The sequence below is a fragment of the Nyctibius grandis genome, chromosome 3 (genome assembly GCF_013368605.1).
Source record: "Nyctibius grandis isolate bNycGra1 chromosome 3, bNycGra1.pri, whole genome shotgun sequence".
Lineage (NCBI taxonomy): Eukaryota > Metazoa > Chordata > Aves > Nyctibiiformes > Nyctibiidae > Nyctibius > Nyctibius grandis.
Window position 1 is genome coordinate 95937365 of NC_090660.1, and position 18380 is coordinate 95955744.

The 18380-nt window shown below is 50.6% G+C and overlaps 1 long non-coding RNA gene across 2 annotated transcripts in view; it reads right to left on the bottom strand.

The window, feature by feature from the left end:
• The window catches only part of LOC137661338 (uncharacterized), a 28631-nt gene that overhangs the window by 6618 nt on the left and 3633 nt on the right, over window positions 1–18380 (bottom strand). The window contains exons 2-5 of one of the 2 annotated variants that reach the window (XR_011047849.1): window positions 15017–15165; window positions 10755–10948; window positions 2834–3043; window positions 358–488 (exon numbers count right to left, since the gene is read on the bottom strand). This is a non-coding gene — a long non-coding RNA (uncharacterized lncRNA). The remainder of the gene's footprint in view (window positions 1–357; window positions 489–2833; window positions 3044–10754; window positions 10949–15016; window positions 15166–18380) is intronic. The other variant, XR_011047848.1, reaches the window with a different exon arrangement.

The following is an 18380-nucleotide window of genomic DNA, read 5'->3' on the forward strand; positions in this document are numbered from 1 at the left end:
TCATGCTCGGTCCATGTCTGCAACTCCTCTGGTTGACTGAGACCACTGCTCTTGTAGCCCTGTTGGTAGGGCTAGCTGCAGCAGCTGGATATTCTTGGATACTGATCTATGCAAACAGTGTTTCAGTGTATAATATAATGGCTCACTGTGCATGCCAAACAGCTCCCACCTGCTTTGGCCTGAAGTACTTCCCCAATGTTAGCCCTTCAGCCTGCGTACTGTTTCCCAAGGAAGCTCCAGGGCTGCAACCCAAAACAGGGCTGTGTTACTGGTGGTGCCAGTTACTCCTCAGGAATGGGAGAAAACAACTCTACCTTGTCCTTGTGTGTCTAAGCAGCAGCTGTGCAACTGGCTTACCTTGGCTCAAAATAAAAGTGGGTGCCCTGGGTCCACCATTGGCTCTGTTGCCACTTCATATATACTCTTCATTGCCGCTTTTTTGCGGGGGGGCACTGGAGGAGTCTTACGGTGTTTCTTTAAAGCAGATGCTTTAAAAGATAAGAGAAAAAAGTGAAAGTGAAAAAAAAGTGTGCAGTGAAAAATCACGTTTGTAGCTCTACTTACCTCTTGGATAAAAAACCTGCTTTTAGTCCCTGATCGTGGGGTAACTGCCATGCTCTAGTCTAGCTTGAGCTTGCTGGTCAGCTTTGCTCTGCTCCCTGACTCCCACAAAGACCATGGGGGACCATACCTTCAGTTTACTCTTGTGTGGGAAGCAGAGTGGTGGTGCTCTCAGGGCTTTGCCAACACCTTAGACAACAGCTGAAAAGCAAATACAGCCCTGAAGAGAAGCCTCTACCGCAGCAAGGCCCTGGGTGCTGCTGCTGGAAGGAGGGGCTCGGTAGTGCTCTGCTCACCCCCTGAGGGGCCAGCCTGGGTGCCTGCCGAACACCGTGAGGAGCTGGGAGAAGAGCAGGGTATGTACCAAAGGTGGCTTGTCTTAACTGGTCTGACCATAATTGAAGGAGAAAGGCATTTCTGTGACTACCCCAGTCCTGCAGTTCCTGCACTGCAGGAAGGCGTTAGAAGACACACAGTTAATTTTCCCTTGCGCTGGAAGCGCTATGCTGACTGCAGGCTTCTTGCTCATTCTCTGAACTCTTATTTCATCCCTTTATTGAAATTCAAAATTTCAAGCAGGTAGTGGCATATAATTCACTACCACAATTTACTACTATTTATTGCTTTAATATGTGATGAGAATTGTGCACTTCAAGTACCTGTCAGGGAAAAGCAGGGTCTGTTGCCTGTGGCCTGTGCCCGACAGGCACTGCTTCCCCCCACAGAGGGGGAGCGGGTTGGTTTGCTGTGCTGCGAAGGGAAGGCAAGTGAAGATCTTTTAAATCCAGGACTGCGGGGCTATTCCCTGAGAACCTGGATGACACAGGAGCCTGCCTGCTCTGCAGAGCAGGGAGATGGGGGGGAGCAGCAACAGTGCTGTGGACCCCCCTTTAAATTAAAGTCCCTATCCTTGGAATAACGAGCTTAATCTCACTTTATATTTTAATCTCTTTGCAACTGCATAGTCTTTAATCTGAATTAGGTGCATTAACAGGACTACCCTGTCAGCTACACAGGGCAAAGCTAATTGCGCTTGTCAGCCTGAGTCAGAAAAGAGAAGCTTTCGGGGAGGTGGCAGCAGGAGCTGGTTCCCTCTGCCGTCAGTCTGACCAGCCACTTCTCATCTCTGCACTGAGTGGGCAGCCTCCAGTTACCCTAGGTAGGTCTTTGTCTCGATGACTGTATGTCGCTGTTCCTGTAAGTTCTGTTGAATATAATGCCTTATTTTAACGTCCTCTGACTGAAATGCTGCAATAGGCAGTAGTGCAGACCACCACCACTGTGAAACATGCATCACATAAGGACATGTGGCCTACTGCACTACTTCAACATAAGACAGAGATACTTGCTATTGGAGAAAAAGGGTCAGGAACATTTCAGGCCCAAGAATTTACAATGCAAGTACCACACAGTTTTAAATCCTGATTGTAGATTTGGGCAATCCCAAGCACAAATAAAGGCTGGGTGGAGAATGGATTGAGAGCAGCCCTGAGCAGGACTTGGGGGTGATGGCTGACGAGAAGCTCAACATGAGCCGGCAATGTGCACTTGCAGCCCAGGAGGCCAACCGTATCCTGGGCTGCATCAAAAGAAGCATGGCCAGCAGGTTGAGGGAGGTGATTCTGCCCCTCTGCTCTGCTCTCATGAGACCCCACCTGGAGTACTGCGTTCAGCTCTGGGGCTCCCAACATAAGAAGGACATGGAGCTGTTGGAGCGAGTCCAGAGGAGGGCTATGAGATGATCAGAGGGCTGGAACACCTCTGCTCTGAAGAGAGGCTGAGAGAGTTGGGGCTCTTCAGCCTGGAGAAGAGAAGGCTCTGGGGTGACCTTAGAGCAGCCTTCCAGTACCTGAAGGGGGCCTACAGGAAAGCTGGAGAGGGGCTTTTTATACAAGGGCATGGAGTGACAGAACGAGGGGTAATGGTTTTAAACTGAAAGGGGGGAGATTTAAATTAGATATTAGGAAGAAATTCTTTACTGTGAGGGTGGTGAGACACTGGACCAGGTTGCCCAGAGAAGTTGTGGCTGCCCCCTCCCTGGCAGTGTTTAAGGCCAGGCTGGATGGGGCTTTGAGCAACCTGGTCTAGTGGAAAGGTGTCCCTGCCTGTGGCAGGGGGGTTGGAACTAGATGATCTTTAAGGTCCCTTCCAACCCAAACCATTCTGTGATTTTGCTCAACTGCACAGTCTCTGCGCGTGACCCTTCTTCATATCGACAAAATCACTCGGATATATGTGTCACAAGTTTATTATACTTCCCCCATGGACATACCTGCTCTTAACATGATGACAGCAGAGGGGAGCTGATGCTTCAGGTCTCGGCAGCAGCAATACATCCTGAGGTCACTCGTGCATCGGTTGCTGTGGCCAGTTGGGTGAATGCAGACATGGCAAGTGGATGCACTGGGCAGCAGCGGTTTGTGTTCAGCAGAAGCGATGGACTCGCACGCTGTGGTCTGACATCCTCCTCCCAGTAAGTCCCCTTTAAAAAAAAAACAGAAATGCCAAGTGAGCCCCATTGTAGGTATTGCTGCTTGGAGCGGTGTCTGAAACAGTGGCACTGGGGCACCAGGGCCATGCTGCCTCAGCCTGTACCCGAGTTTTCACCCTGATGATGGAGCTTTGGCAGCTGCTGGCCAGCTCCTGGGGCGTCCTGGGGAGCTGCGGCTGCAGGGAGCTCCAGCTGCCTGGGGAGCCGCCGGAGCCAGGCGAGGGTGGTCGCAGCGGGGGGGCAAAGGGAAGGTCTCCCCACTTCAGCTCCTCTGCGGGCAGCCCTCCCAGCCAGCTCCCCACGCCTCCTCTGCACGATCCTGCTCCAGCCCTCAGCCTGGCGCCTGGCCGCCCTCCTCGGCGCTGACACAGCATGGATGTCCTGGCACCCGGCAGCACAGGGGCACTGCGGTGCCAGTCAGGGCGGCAGCCAGCGAGGCCAGAGAAGGCTGGGTGGCAGGCTGTGTGCTCCAGGGACACGCTGGAGGGACTCGGAGCCTCCTGGTTACACAGACTGCAACCTCCACGTAACATTTTAACCCGCTCCTTAAATGCCCCTGGAAATTCAGATGGGGGAAGCAGTCTGGATGTGTTAGGCATCCCAACAGGGTGCCCACTGAGGCTGCCGGTCCCCATCCCCAAAGGCTTTTCCAGCCCCAACGGGATGAAGCCCTGGGCAGCCGGCTCTGACCTGATGGCTGACCCTGATGCCCGAAGCCGGTGGCTGGACCGGAGACCTCCCGGGGCCTCTTCCCCACAGAATTGTCCTGTGATCTGTGACACCAGATCACGAACCCTCCTCTCAGCTTGAGCTGTGCCACCGCCCTGCCCGAGCGGTGCCGGCTCACCCGGCTGCAGCTGCGCTAGCAGGCGGCATGGATGGGGCTGGCCAGAAAAGCCATTTCTCTTCTGAGGTGTCTGAGGGGTCAAAATCTTCCTGCTCTGCACGGGGATAAGGACTGACTTACCTAGGCTGGTAAAAAAAGGGCATGAGGAGGGCAGGTGGAGGTGGGAGACACAGACTCAGTTTATGGAAATGGGGACTCAGGGGGACACACACACAGACGTGCCCATTAAAAGTTTCAATTTCAACAAATAACTATTATTTTCCAACAACTAATGCCTCAGCAGCAATTTCCCAGCCAGTGAGTGGCCCTGGGACACTGGCATTGAGGGGAGGGCGAGGAGCAAAGGCACCTCCTTCTCCAGCTCCCCTTGACCCCGAGGCGCTCGCTGCCGCCCGCCCTGCCGCTGCAGCCGCCCGGCCCCAGCCCAGCTGCCCTGGCGCCATTTCAAGGCCGGCGCCCAAGGCCTGTGCTGTCAGCAGGGCCGGGCTGGCAGCACCGGCCCCCAACACGCTTCACGCTGTTCCTGCAGGACGGGGACTGGGACCCGCCAGCCACCGCACCCGACGTCCCTGCCGCTACACCCCTCCGCGGCCTGGGGACAAGAAGGAAAGACATCCCTCAGCACCCAGATAGTCGGGGATGTTTTTTTCCCGGCTGGGAGGTGTAAGGGAGGCAGCGGCTGCCATGCTGTTGAAGGCTGCGTCGTCCCCCGCGCTCCCCAGGGTTCAGGTTTCCTTTCTCTCCCCTCTGGAGCCACTGGCCAGTGCCACAGCAGCCGCTGCCAGAGCCGGCCCTGCCCGTGTGGCAGGCACAGGCGCCCGCACGGAGCCATCCTCCGGGCTGTGAGCGGCAGCCAGGCCTCACCTCCCTTCACCCCGCCAACCCAAATCACTGCAGCTGAAATTTTCCACTTGAGATGCCTGCGAGACCAGAATAGATTTCCAGGGTGTTTTTTTTCCTCCGCTAGCTGGAGGAAGGTGAGGCAATGCTTTGCAATGTTTTAAAACATCCTCCAGAGAGTTTTTGGGAGTCTCCACTGCATGGTCAGCCCCCCAGCAGAGAGCCCCTTGGGCTCGAGCATGCCAGGCTCGGGGTGCCGGCCCCAGCCGCTGCTCCCCCGGCAGCCCCAGCCCTTCGTCCCTCGAGGCCAGCGAGCCAAGTCCTGCGGAGCCACAACAGTTTTTCCACAGCAGCGGCTGCCAGGGCCAGGTCAGATCCTGCGAGGGCGCGGGCAGGCGAGGGCTGGGCTGCCGCAGGCATGGGGAAAGGCAGGAGCAGAAGAGGGATTCCCAGCTTCAGCTCAGATCCCAAAGCAGTGTTTTATTTGGTGGCTTGTGAAAAAAATCCGCAGAGCAGAGCTGGTTTAGCTCAGCGCATTTTGGCGTGCTCTTCCTCCGCTCCTGCCAAATCCATCTTGCCATCTCTCTGGAGCGGGGCTCTCCTGTCGCCTGTGCTGCCGAAGGGCCAGACCCTTGCTGCAGCACTGGCGGGCAGCCGGCAGCCCCAGCCTCGCTGCACCCCAGCCCTGCCGCACCCCAACCCCGCTGCACCCCGGCCCCGCTGCACCCCGGCCCCGTTGCACCCCGGCCCCGCCGCACCCCGGCCCTGCCGCACCCCAACCCCGCTGCACCCCGGCCCCGCTGCACGCTGGCCCCGCTGCACCTCAGCCCCACTGCACCCCAGCCCCGCTGCACCCCAGCCCTGCTGCACCCCGGCCCCGCTGCACCCCAGCCCTGCTGCACCCTGGCCCCGCTGCACCCATGGCACACATCCATCTGCACCCGCCTCCATAACCAGCTGCTGCTCCGCCTGCATGGCCAGGGTGCAGCTGCTGTCCCCCAGCCCAAGGTCTTGAAGGATGCCACCCACTCAGGCATTTCTGTGGGGTTCAACCATCTCAAACCTCAAGCAAGGCTGTTAGCAGGCTCAGAGGAGTCATCCATAGCCCAGCTACAACAGGCCAGGCACATTAAGCCCAACAGTGCCCCTGCTGCCCACTGCCTGTGCACAGGTCTGGCTCTGGACCTCAGCGCTCAGGACTCAATCTGCCGGTGCTGCTCACCTGGCTGCAAGCACACAGAGCTGTGGCTCCAGGCACCAGCCCCACACAGCCACACAAAGCCACTCCCAGCCCAACCAGTCACTGGCAACCATGAGGCAACCCCCTGCCCTTGCTCAGAGGGGGGAGTTTCTTTGACATCAAACCTCTATTAAACCTGCAGACCAGGTATATCGGGTGCCGCTTGAGCAGGAACAAACTCCTGCCTCAGTGCAAAACCACGGAGGACACCAGAGTTAGGGAAGTTTCACAGGAGGGAACTCTGTCTCACCTGCCAAGTGTCCTAACATGCACTCACGCAAGACTAAAGCACTCACTATGAGATGGTGGAATGCAGGAATGCAGATGAGCTGCACACCAAGCCCTGCACCTCAGCTGTTGTCAGGCGGAGCACCCGGCTGCTGAGGCACGGCCATCCTCTGCACTCGCCAGCCAGAGCTGCGTGCTGGCCGGGACAGGGCTCAGCCCTGCAGGAACAACTCCAGACATCCAGGAGAGAGGGGACGCAGGGCTGCCAGTGCTCCCTGCCACACTGCAGCCTCCCCCAGTCCATTACGGCACCTTCCCAACCTGAAGCACCAGGTTATTGCAGGAGCTGGTGCAGGCTCCCTGTGCCGTGGGCGGAGCCCTTCTGACCCGTGTGCTGCCCTTGGCATGGGCAGGGCGTGGAGATGGAGAGAGGGTGGCTGGGCTCGCTGCCGCAGCCTGTTCCACATGATCACATTTTCTTTCTATGCGTGAACTTCTTTTGCCTTTCCAGTGGCTACTTAAGATCCTCTGAACTCAGATGTCCCTTCGAGCTTCTGGGGTTTGTCTCATACCCTAACAACTTCACCTAAATATATGTTCTCTTGCAAGCTCTCTATGTAGACCTATGTTTTACACACACACACAATGCTGGGCTTTGGGACACTTTTGTGGCATGTCCCCATAACAGACACCTGATAAACGGGTCATTTCTTTTCCCAGTACCGTTCCCAGCTTCTCACTAATTACGCACTCAAATGAGATCTAAGGTTATTTGTCTCATTTTTCATTTTGAACGAACAACCGCAAATCCCAGGAGCAGGGTTTCAGATAAGGCCTACAATGGAAGAGTGAAGGTGAGGACGTGTGCCATGACATATAAGGCAGCCTGGGCTGGAATATGCTAAGCTCAAACTAGCTGAAGGCCCTGACAGCAAGTCAGAAAGCATTGTTTCAGCATTAAGTAGATTGTTAATTTTTTCAAAGAAATTGAAATGCTCAGCTTTGGCAATAGCTCTCTTGCCCAGTTGAGCAAACCGATAAAAGCAAGTAGCAGAACTGTAATGCTCCAGATTAAAGCCTAGTGTTTGGCTTGGTACTTCATTCATAATTCATGTAAAGTTTCTATGCTGTCTATAAATCGCTGGACAGGATGAGCAGAGACACAACTATTAAATGATTCTAGCTTTTGTGTTTTTTTAAAAATCAGTGACCATGGGGTTTTGCAATAGATTTCCAGAAGGTCCTTCTGCCATGGTTCACAGGCTGTCCTGTGCCCGCAGAGGAACAGCAAAGGAGGAGGGCGACGTGGTGGTTTTCTGGTCTCCCTGAGGCCTCTGCGGAGATGGCACGAGTTGTGGATGAGCAACCGTGTCTGCAGGGGCTCCTGAAGGATGACGGACGCAGCCACTGACCTGTCACTCCCTGCGTCTGCTGTCGGTGCTTTCAGCCCATGACAGAGACTTCTCCCACCTGGAGCGGAGAGGAGCTGCCGGACACTCCCCGTGCCCCCAGCAAAACACGGGGCGGCTCTTGCAGCAGGCACTGAGGAAGCAGGGCCCTGGGGAAGAGGCTGACACCTCCAGCCTGCTCTGTGGCCACTCCTGTTCAACTGGAGTCGAACCAGAGTGTGTTTGGGGGCACACAGAGCAAACATGTCCTCAGCCTGGCAGTGCAGGTCCCGCAGAGGGGCCAGGCTACAACTGAAAAAAAAAAAGGCTATAGGATACGAGCGTAGGAGAAGGTGCTTGTGCTCCAGGCAAGTGGCTGGCACTCCACCTGAGTACTCAGCGCTTCCCATCACAGGAGCAGCTGCGGGGCATGCAGTCCTTCCAGGGCTTGCAGACTGACTTGTTGGCTCTTGAAGTCAGAGAGGAAAGGAGGGGAAGAAAAACCCTTTGATAAACTGCTAGAGACAAATAGTCTGAATGTTTTCTTTAACAAAACACCTGCACCATTTCCAGCACTTCCAGGCAAAACAAAACCTAAGGTCCACGGCATTTCAACACTCGCAGGGAAGGCAAAGTAATGTTTAAAAATCTGTCTAAACCCTTTCCTTTCTATCTTGCTTCATGTGTGCCTAAAGCACTGCCAGTCCTCTGCTCACTCTGAGTAAAAGCAAATTCCAGAGAGTTCTGTTTATTTCGGTGTGTTACTCACAAGGAAATCCCCTCCTCAATGGGTATAAAACAGGAAAATGTCACCCTAAACCAGAAGTCAAACCCAGTATTACAAGAGCGGCAACAAGATCCAAGTCAGGTCTGAGGATGGGTTTGTTTTCCCCACACTTGGGCTTGCTCTGGCATACCGTAGTCCGTCAGCTCACCTCTTCCCTCACCCAGGCAGCTCAGAAAGGCAACGCTGATCCTGTGCAGCCCGAGACCACACTGTGTAGCTCTGTTAATGGGGCAAGGAAGCTGGCGTCCCCCTGACCACAGCTGCTTCCACAAAGGAGACAACTGGGGAGAAGACATGAAGGGAAGTCCCTTGCTCGCCTCAAGGTGGGAGCTGATGGTTTACTTGCAGCAGAGCAGCTGGGAGGGCACAGGGACGGTATGTCCTGCAGCTGCAGCTCCTCTGAGCTTCACACAGCACCTCGCCAGACACGGGCATTAGCGTAACACATCGCCTTGGGAAGCAACACCGAGACAGGCTGTGCTTTCCTCTTCCTGCCCGAACAAAACGGCCCGTGCAACATCAGCGCTTCCCGCTCGGGATCCATGTAAACAGAGCACACGCGGCCCCTGCAGCCTTTCACCTACTGAACTCTGTTTACGTATTTCACTCCTCGCTTTTCTCTCCCTGTTGCAAACCAATACCTTTGTCTGTGTGTGTGTATACGTGCGTGTGTGTGTGTGTATAAATGTGTGTGTGCCGGTATTGCATTTGACAGGGCCATGTGGTGTTTTCCTGACATATATTTGAGGCCAGATAAGTAATTGTACTGCTGAGAGATTTAAGATGAGAAAACCTTTCCAGGACATTTAAGCTGTATAAATAATCATAATAAAAGGCCTTTATAAATCTGTATGTTTAGTTCTGACAAGCTCCTTGCTATTCTACTCAGTACAAAATACAAACAGACTGTGACTTAAGAACATCCTCAGTAAACAAAACAGCAAATGAGTAAGATAAATGGGAGTGTCTAGAGAAACAAATGCTTCTTAAAATTCCACTTAAACACATTTTAATTCTTATTTTATTGCAGCAAGAAAAGAGTACTTAGAAATTATTTTAACAGGGAAAAGGTCTCGCCCTGATGTACTAAAATAAGCAAAGAATTATGGCTGAGATTTTCAAATCTGCCTAAGGGATTCAAGTCTCCCAAGTAAACCAAAGTGAGCATCCAAATCCTTTAAGCAGCCTCGAAAATCCTCCTATCCATGTGCCACGCACAAAAAAGTATATAGAGTTGCATGAGTAAAAGACAATATTTCTTTCACGAAAGCAACTATTTGAAGAGATTATGAGTATATAAATACATAAAAATACATATAAATACATAAAAATGAACTCCAGTGAGCTGCGGTAGTTGAAAGAGTGCTCAGTTGGTCTGTCATATGATCTAATCAATACTTATTGTTTATTTAACAAGAGTAAATTTGACCCAAAAGTTTCTAAAGCCTCAAGCTCTCCAACACCCAGTGCCAGCAGGACTATTTAAGGGTATTCACCCAGAGTTGCCAAATAGCCTTGCAGTAACCAAACAGACCCACACACCATTTGAGTTTGCGCTGGCCAGACCCTGTGCTATTAATAGTCATCCCAAAGAGGGGAGAGGGGGCTGTGCACATAGGGCCACACATAAGTCTGCTCCTAAAAACTGTGGCTTTGCTGTGTCATCTGTGTGCTCCTAATTCGGATCCATGAAGTTTCCTTCAGCATGGGCTGCTACGCTGTGTTTCTTTAGTTTAACAGATGCTTTCCAGACACGGTCTTACTTTACATATACATATGTTAGTGTCTCAGTTTTGCCTTCCAGGATGGTATATCACTGATTTCACTATGACTGCAAGCATTCACACCACCTCTAGTTCCCCATTATATGAAATCTGAGCCTTTAATTCACGGCACGTAAGGAAACAGATCCAAACTGTGACAACACAGCTCACACAGGGCAGAAAATACTGGGGTAGAGGAGAAGGGAGTGTCACACCAGCTTTAGAAGTCCCCTAGGACTTCTCCAGAAGCGAGAAGTCCTGGGAACCTGAAGTCCTTTGCCTGACCGAGGAGCAGGCAAAGCTTTCTAGAAAATTGTTACGGATGTCACCTGCTCCAGAGAACTATACATTACAGCTTATAACGTACACGGTCTCATGAGGTTGACCTGGATTTGAGGTTAACATCAAAGCTTCCTGAGGACAAAGGAAGCCAAAGGGCTTCCACCGTCCTCCTTTTGTCTGTACTCATGTCCCAGCACTGGTCCCAGCCAGCGCTCACTGACCATGAACAGGACCCATGAGGATGGCATCCACCACCTGTGCACACAGGTTTGTGCAGCGGCAGGCTGAATACACAAGCAGAATAGAATTGTGGAAAATATGACTCACCTTATCTGATGAAGCTGTTTTTGGGTACAAGAACACCCCGACCCTCACTTGCTGCTTTCTCTTCCACCCACACTCACATCGATGCTGGAAATGTCCTTTTTTGGAAGGTCTCTGAAGACGGTTCCTGGTAAGCGCGTGATCCTGACTGCCCAGAGCAGGATGGAGCTGTTTTCTGATAGTTAGGACTGTTCCAGCTGCAAAACAAACACATGTACACACACAGACATTACAACATCAATGTTTCTTTTACAACTGGTGCCATCCAATAAATGAAGATGGTCTTTAGCAGTGCTTCTTGAAACCAACGGCTGGATGCAAGCTTTCTTCTGGTAGAGATCTCTCTTTCACACTCTGCCTTTCAGTCCTTGCTCAAAACAGTTCACTGCACTGGAATCAACAACTGCAGAATCACACTCTCTCTCTTTCTGCCCAATATGTGCATTTTCAGTTCCTAAACAAAGGGAGATGAAATAGTATTTTGCAAGAATCATTTTGTCCTGCCACTACTGCAAACCAGACAGTTACTTTTCAATAGCACCCGGGAAAAGGCTTCATGGAAGTTCATCTGAAAACGAATGCGTCAGTCAAGCTTCAGCCGTTGCTCTTGGTGTAGAAATAGAGCTTACCTGCAAAATCCACCTCAAGTTAACTCAGCAACAGGAAAATACTAGTAAAATGTTGAAAGTGAAAGAAAAAACATTTCACAAAACCAAACATTTCTGGGAGTAGTGAGAAATGAATGTCAGTTCTCTCTTTGGAGAACTGAGCTAGTTATGTGCAAGCCTTCTCCTGACTTTTAAAAATTATTTTTAAATACAAGCTACGTTTCTGAATCAACTCTGAAAACCACACGGATCACAAAGCCTTTGACTCCAGTCTTACGGCTACACCCAAAGACACAGTCCCAGGGGCCTAAGAAGAGATTCATGGTGGACAAGTTCATCTCTGAAAACCCAGAACAGAGTCACTGCCCCTCAGCAGAGCAAACCTCTGAGAAAGGGTGACAGTCAGCTGCCATGCTGCGTACCACATCGAGGGAGAATGGGGGAAAATAGAAGCTGCTGACACTGGATAGAGGCATTCAAGCTGTTCACTGGGGCAGCTGCTCTGGGAGAGCCTGGCTCCCTAGAGGGTCTGAAACTGTCCTCTACGTGCTCCATCCCAAAAGCTACAGTATCCCTCCTTCTCCACTTCCTTTGTGCCCCTGCAAGATTCTCAGGCTTCCTCAACTTCTCCTAAATCCATCACAGTACTGTTACAAATATTCGAAATTAAATGGAATTCAGTTTAATCACAAAATGATAGGTTTAGTAGGATAGGTATAATGGGGAAGGGATGCTGTATTCTGCCTTTTTCTTTCTTTACTTGCTATTTGATTTGCCTGTGAGCTGTCCTGGGGGTTGAGAAATTCTTTAAATTCTTTATCTTATCAGCCTGATGCGTAAATTAACTCCCTAAGCATATCTCAATAGAACAGGTTGCAGAACATTAAGCTTGTGCAAAACTCAGCGAGAACTGAGCCAAGGGACTACTACGCCTGCGCAAGGAGGAGAGGTGAAAAGTGCACAGCGAGGAAGACATACAGCCTTCATCCCTGAGACCCCGGCCCATGACCACCAGAAGAAACTGCGCATGCGCAACCAGGAGGAGTTAAACGCGGAGACTATGGAAATGACTTCTTGGAACTCATTATAATAAAGACTGCCTTTTCAGGGGAAGAGTTATGAATATGTATAGGCATCCTTGGAATCCTGATGAATATGTAACATTTTACTACATAAATAAAAGGTGAATTAACAAGGGGGGCGCGCACGGTTTTGGAGGGTCTAACCCCCGTGTCGCCCAGCGCTGCAATAAAAGTGCCTGCTTCTTAATGCTACATTGGTGTTAAGAGGTTTTATTCCTGATTTCGGTGACAGTACCTCCTCTCTCCCCCCAGTTTTTACCCAAGTCTCTTGGCAGCAAAGGTCAGTCTGTGCTGTGCCTGAGTTGCAGCCACGCACGCGAACACCTGCACGCCAAGCAAACAGGCAGGCCCAAGCTTGCTCAGTCCATCCCTCCATGAAACTCGCCTCTGCCCAGATGATGGTTCCCACTGGCCTTGTAGGCACTCATGGTGGGATCTACCTCACCTCACTCCACCTGCTTTGTAGATTCACTCACCTGTAGTAGCTGCGCAGGCTCCCATTACCGGCATGGGAAATGGAGTCAACAGAGCTCAGAGTGCAATTCATCCCACATCAGGGAAAAATGAAACATGCCTGAACCCTGCAGTTTGTATTTACTAGCACTCCACTGACTACAAAAAGAGCTACAAAAACAGGCGCTTGTGTTATAAGCACCTAATCTTAAATGAACTCCACCCATAGTGACTCTGGGTACATTTATACTCACTTTGCTATTTGCACCCAAGAACAACCTTGGGCCCAGGGTCAAACAGTGCAAACTGGCTCGCTTCCCAGCTGCTCACAAGGGTCCTCCGGAGCAGACAATTTGCACATACAGCAAAGATGAGCGGGAGCATGCCAGCGCACTTCCAACCTCCCCAGGCCTCCTCGGCCTCCCATGCCAGCACGCTCACTAGCACCGGCCACACTCCACAGCCCTCCGTGGCTGTTTTGCAACAGCCATGTGCCTACACATCTACACCCTTCCAGGCACTGACCTCATCCACCATCCCTTCTTCCCCTCATGGAGAGGAGACTTTGGACCAGGGAGACAGCAGCCACAGGTGGGTTCAGATTGATGAGGTCTTCACAAGGCTGCCTGCCAACCCTTGAACTCCAGCACATCAGTCACTGTGTCCCCATCTCACCGGATCGGAGAATTGCCACCACCCTTTGGAGGCTGGCAATCACTGCAGAGTTGTAGGTACCATAACCAGCTAGATGGGCTCAGTCTGCACCGCAGATCCTACTGGTAAAGCATGCCCTGTCTACTATGGACAAGCCAGTGCCCTTTCTAGAAGAGCTTCCACGAGGTCAGGGTGCCACTCTGCATGTCATCTCAAACAGGGACCACACTGTTCCTCTCCTTGTTACTGTGGCTCCTGCAGAGTGAATGCCTGTGGGACCAAGGTGTGGCAAGCCTCCAAGGATGAGCTGTGGGACAGAGGCTACTCTCTCCAACAGTGAGCTGCAAGACCAAAGTGCATATCTCCCATGGGAAGCTGCAGGAATGAGGTGCATGTCCCCAAAATTGAGCTGCAAGAGCAAAGTGAGCCACACAGAGGAGAATTCAGGGAGCTGTGAGACGCCAGCACCCTGCTGCCCTGCAGGTGGCTGGGATGGGTTGCATGTTGCATAACCTGCACAATCTCCAGATAAACTGCTCCACAGGGATCTGCAAAGTCCAGGGGTTTGGCAGACCTGATGAAAATCTTTGGGCAAGTTTTTCTGGTCATGAGGGCAACCCCACTGATGGGGGTTCCCTTCCTGTGGTCTCTGACAAAGCCAACACCATCTCTGCACATTGTGCATTTGGAGAGTAAACAGGGATCTCCTCTGCAGCCTCTTGCGTAGATCTGAGATCACAGCAGAGATACTTGCACTGAGCAGCACCAAAGCTGGCTTTCACACAGGCTCCTGTTGTAAGAATTTAAAGTAGTATTGCTCAATCCTTATATTGCTGCCAAGAGACTATCTAAGCAGCAGAGCGGCGACTCTTATGATGTCTCTTTAAATGAAACAAAAGGCCTTGATCTCCACAGGTCCCTTATGTGCGTCCTTTGCCCTTAGCTCCTGTGACATCTTAAGGAAAAAAAAAAATGAAATCAATTACTAATAGCGAGTAGATTGCTTAACAGCATGCCAGTGGTGTGTTTTGTACCATGATGCCAAGGGTGTGGTATGTGAGTCAGGCATCTGGCAAGAGACAGCAGCGGGATATGGGAGAGCTCAAAGCCTGCCGACACATACGGGAGGAGTGTACTGGATGCAGGGAGCCCAACTGGATGCAGCTTAGTCTGCACTGTACATAGGACACGCTACCTGCATTTTTGCACCTGCATTTTCCTATCCAGAGACTATTTGCTTGCTTGAATATAAACTAACAGGTATGCAGTGGGGGTGGGATCAAGTATTAGATTCAACAAATTAACATTGCAGGAGCTATTAGCATCTCTCTCTCATCTATCATATGGGGCTGAAACTAGCCAATAGTTCAAAAATTATTAAAGGTAGATAGTTTAAAGAAAAGAAGGACCTTCGTTCACAAGACTTCCATCAAAATATCTATAATGGGAGGTGTAGAAATGCTGTTACCTGTGTTAGGAGGAAAGGTGAAGCAGTCCCTGCTGACTGTATTGATATGTCCCATGAGATGCCCTGGCCACACCACCATCTCATCTCCTTCATACCTCCAGGATTTAGCCCATCAGAGGAACTCTTGAAATGCAGCAGCCATTAAGTCACTGTGTAACAAGTAAATGCTGTTTTGGCATGAAAAAGCACACAAACATGTTTCTAACGCTTCCATCAGCAAAAACATTTACCAGATCGTAGCACACACAGGTGGCTTTGCTAGCTACACAAACTCATTCTACAATGTTTAGAGGCTGTCTCCTTCTCATCTTGCTGACTAACAGTTCAGCTTCTAAGTATCTGATTTTGTTAGCAGCAGAAATTCAAGTTGATCCGTTAGGTTTTATACTAAATAGTTAAATAAAACATGACACTGGGAAAACTCTGAATACAATAAATAAATACACCATTCAAAGTGGTGGAACACACAGATCCTTGCAAGCAGAAAAGGCTCTCAGTTGTGTTTTCTGATACTTTCCAAGCTCTGACTGCAAATGAACAACACATCTTTGCCATACTCTTGCACAGCTTTCCAAAGGTATCCATGTTCTTGTGAAATGGCATATCTCCACATCACACATAGGACCCAACAATGTTGCCCTTTTTTTGAGGTATCAACAAAACCACCAGCATTGCACAAGTGAAGAAAGACCACACAAGATACTAAACAAAACTAAACATGTGGTCACACTATGTGAAGTGAAATGTGAAGCATGACTTACACGGAAAGAATCAACAAATCATTCCAATATTGACTTCTGACTTCCGCTATAGAGTATTCCCAGAATTTCTTAGACCAAGACATGCAGCGAGTATGCGACTTGGCTGGTTTGAGATGACCAGACACCCATTCTGGCTGCCCTTCCAAAAAGATAGACGGGAAGCAGAGCTGTAGCTGGTACCATCGTCATATCCAGTGTCCTGAGAAGAAACTCAGTTCTTGTGACAGCCACAGGACCTGAGGAAAGTTGTGGCTGGCGTACAACCTGATTCTGCACTGAAGGAACTAAATATAAAACCTCTCACAATCTTTAGTGGATACTGAAGGAATAATTTACTCACCTAGGTTCTTTCTGCTCTGACTAAAATAACCATCTAGCCCACAGGTTTCTGTGAAACAGGTACACATCTAACATCAGAGGTTAAAAATACCCCTTGATGTCCCATCACAAGAAGTGGAAAATGGCTCTTGCATATTAGTATGTAGAAGCCAAGAGTTTAGGATAAAGGAGCAACTTAAAACACCTTATTTCCGCATGCCAAAGCTGAGATAAGCCACAGGTAACAGAGCGGTATTTCTTAAGAGCACGGTGAAATTCAAGAGACTGAAGTTTTGCCTGACAGCCTCAGTCCCTAGACTACTGGACAGGACTGCAGTTACCCAGCTGGCCAGCGATTTACCAGCTGTGTTGCCAATTCTCTTCCCTAATTTATCTCCCCAGTCCCATGACAATTTACAGAATCACACAGAATCACAGAATCAATCAGGTTGGAAGAGACCTCAGGGATTGAGTCCAACCGTTGCCCTGACACCACCCTGTCGACTAGACCATGGCACTAAGTGCCATGTCCAGTCTTTTCTTAAACACATCCAGAGATGGTGACTCCACCACCTCCACACATCAGAAGAATATGACCTGCAGGCTGGATAAGTGGTTTTCTGGGAATTTTAAACTTAAGATATAGTGTAATAGGCATACATAAATAACCCACAAGTGCTTAAAAGTCAAAATCCCAAACGAAAAACCCAGACACATCTGTTTTCTCCTGGGCGGCATAAAAACCACATCCCCAGCTTCTGTGGGAAACTGAATGGAAAATACAAATACATGGGAATTGACAGTGATCCTTCAGCTGCTTCCAGTGACTGCCAGTGAAAATCAGTTTGACTGAAAACTCCTCATTTGCCAAAAAGAAGTTTCTCTTACCTGTCCTAGGCTTCATTAGGGGTGTTTGAGTTTTTTTTCCCCCCTCGCCATGCTGTCTGCTATGGCAGCAGTGCAAACATCAGTGCTGCTGACAGCCTCTGAAGCCTTCCATTGAACGGCGCTGAGCAGGCATGGCAGGACTGGAACTGTGGTGACTCAGGCACAGCCACAAATGCTCCGGAGAAAAAGGGCCACGAGCAATACTGTGTAAAATGCACGTACACAGAAACGGGGTTAGTATCATGTAGGGCTGGGGAGGAACACAGCACTGCCAGCCAAACAGGACTTGCTTTGTCTGGCAATCAGACTGGTAAAGCAAAATAAAACGGATAAACTCAAGTCTTAATTACAAATAAGTTCTAGTTTTCATCTGGTATTCTAATAAGCAATTGCAGAACCAGGACAAAGCAGTTTTTTTCGCAAGGCTGGGATGTGTGAGGAAAATGGAGAATGAAGAGGAAGGGAAAAGAACTTAGAGGAGACAAAAAAGGAGACAAGCGGCCTTGTTGCCAATTATATGCTCCACCTCCCCAGTTATCTGATATATAAAGCTCTGCAACTGCTGTCTGTAGCAGCAGAGACACTTTCCCAATTATTAATAAACAAACGCAAGCAGCAGTAGGAGTGCCAGGGAAAAGAGAACAGCCCCACACCGCACAACCCTCTTCTGCCCTGAACTCTACGTCTGCTGCCTCCAGCCCTCCTTCCGCCCCCTTCCCATCCTCCGTTTGCTCCCTTTCTTCCATCCTTCCTTCCTTCCATCCGTCCTTCCTCTCCTGTTCCCCGGCCGCCACTTTCCTGCCATTTCAGAGCTGCCTTTCCCAGCCACCCCCTCAGCCCCAGCTGCTTTCAGACACCCACCACATCGCTCTGCATATGAAAATGAGCTGTCACATTTTCCAGCCTCTGAAGCAGAGATTATTTTTGGGAGAGGTGGTTTTGTCAGTTCTGCCCTGCAGTTCACAGGCAGAGCACAGGGCGGGCTGCATCTGTGCAGCGGGAGAAGAGGAGGGAGAGTACAGCAGTTCAAGACACACGCAGTGCTCCTGGCTGTGCACTTAGAAGGGACTGAAGGTCTGTGGGGGGACACAAAGGTCCCATGGGGTGTGGGAGTCAAGGAGCAGCTACGTCTCCCCACTTCTGAGGGGTGGTCTTTCCAAGCCCAAGGCCAGCTGCTAGCAACGCTGCTACAGGACACGCCACTGAGATGACAGTCGAGCCTACCTGTGGAGGACAGGCACAGCGAAGCCCCTCTCCACTCTCTCACACAAAGCCCCTCACCCCTGGCTGCATCCCTATCACCCCCAGGCCATCAGACAGTCTCTTACAGAGCCCATACTCCCTGCCAAGTACCACAACCAGCATCCAGACCTTATCTGAAGATCTGGCTTAAAGAC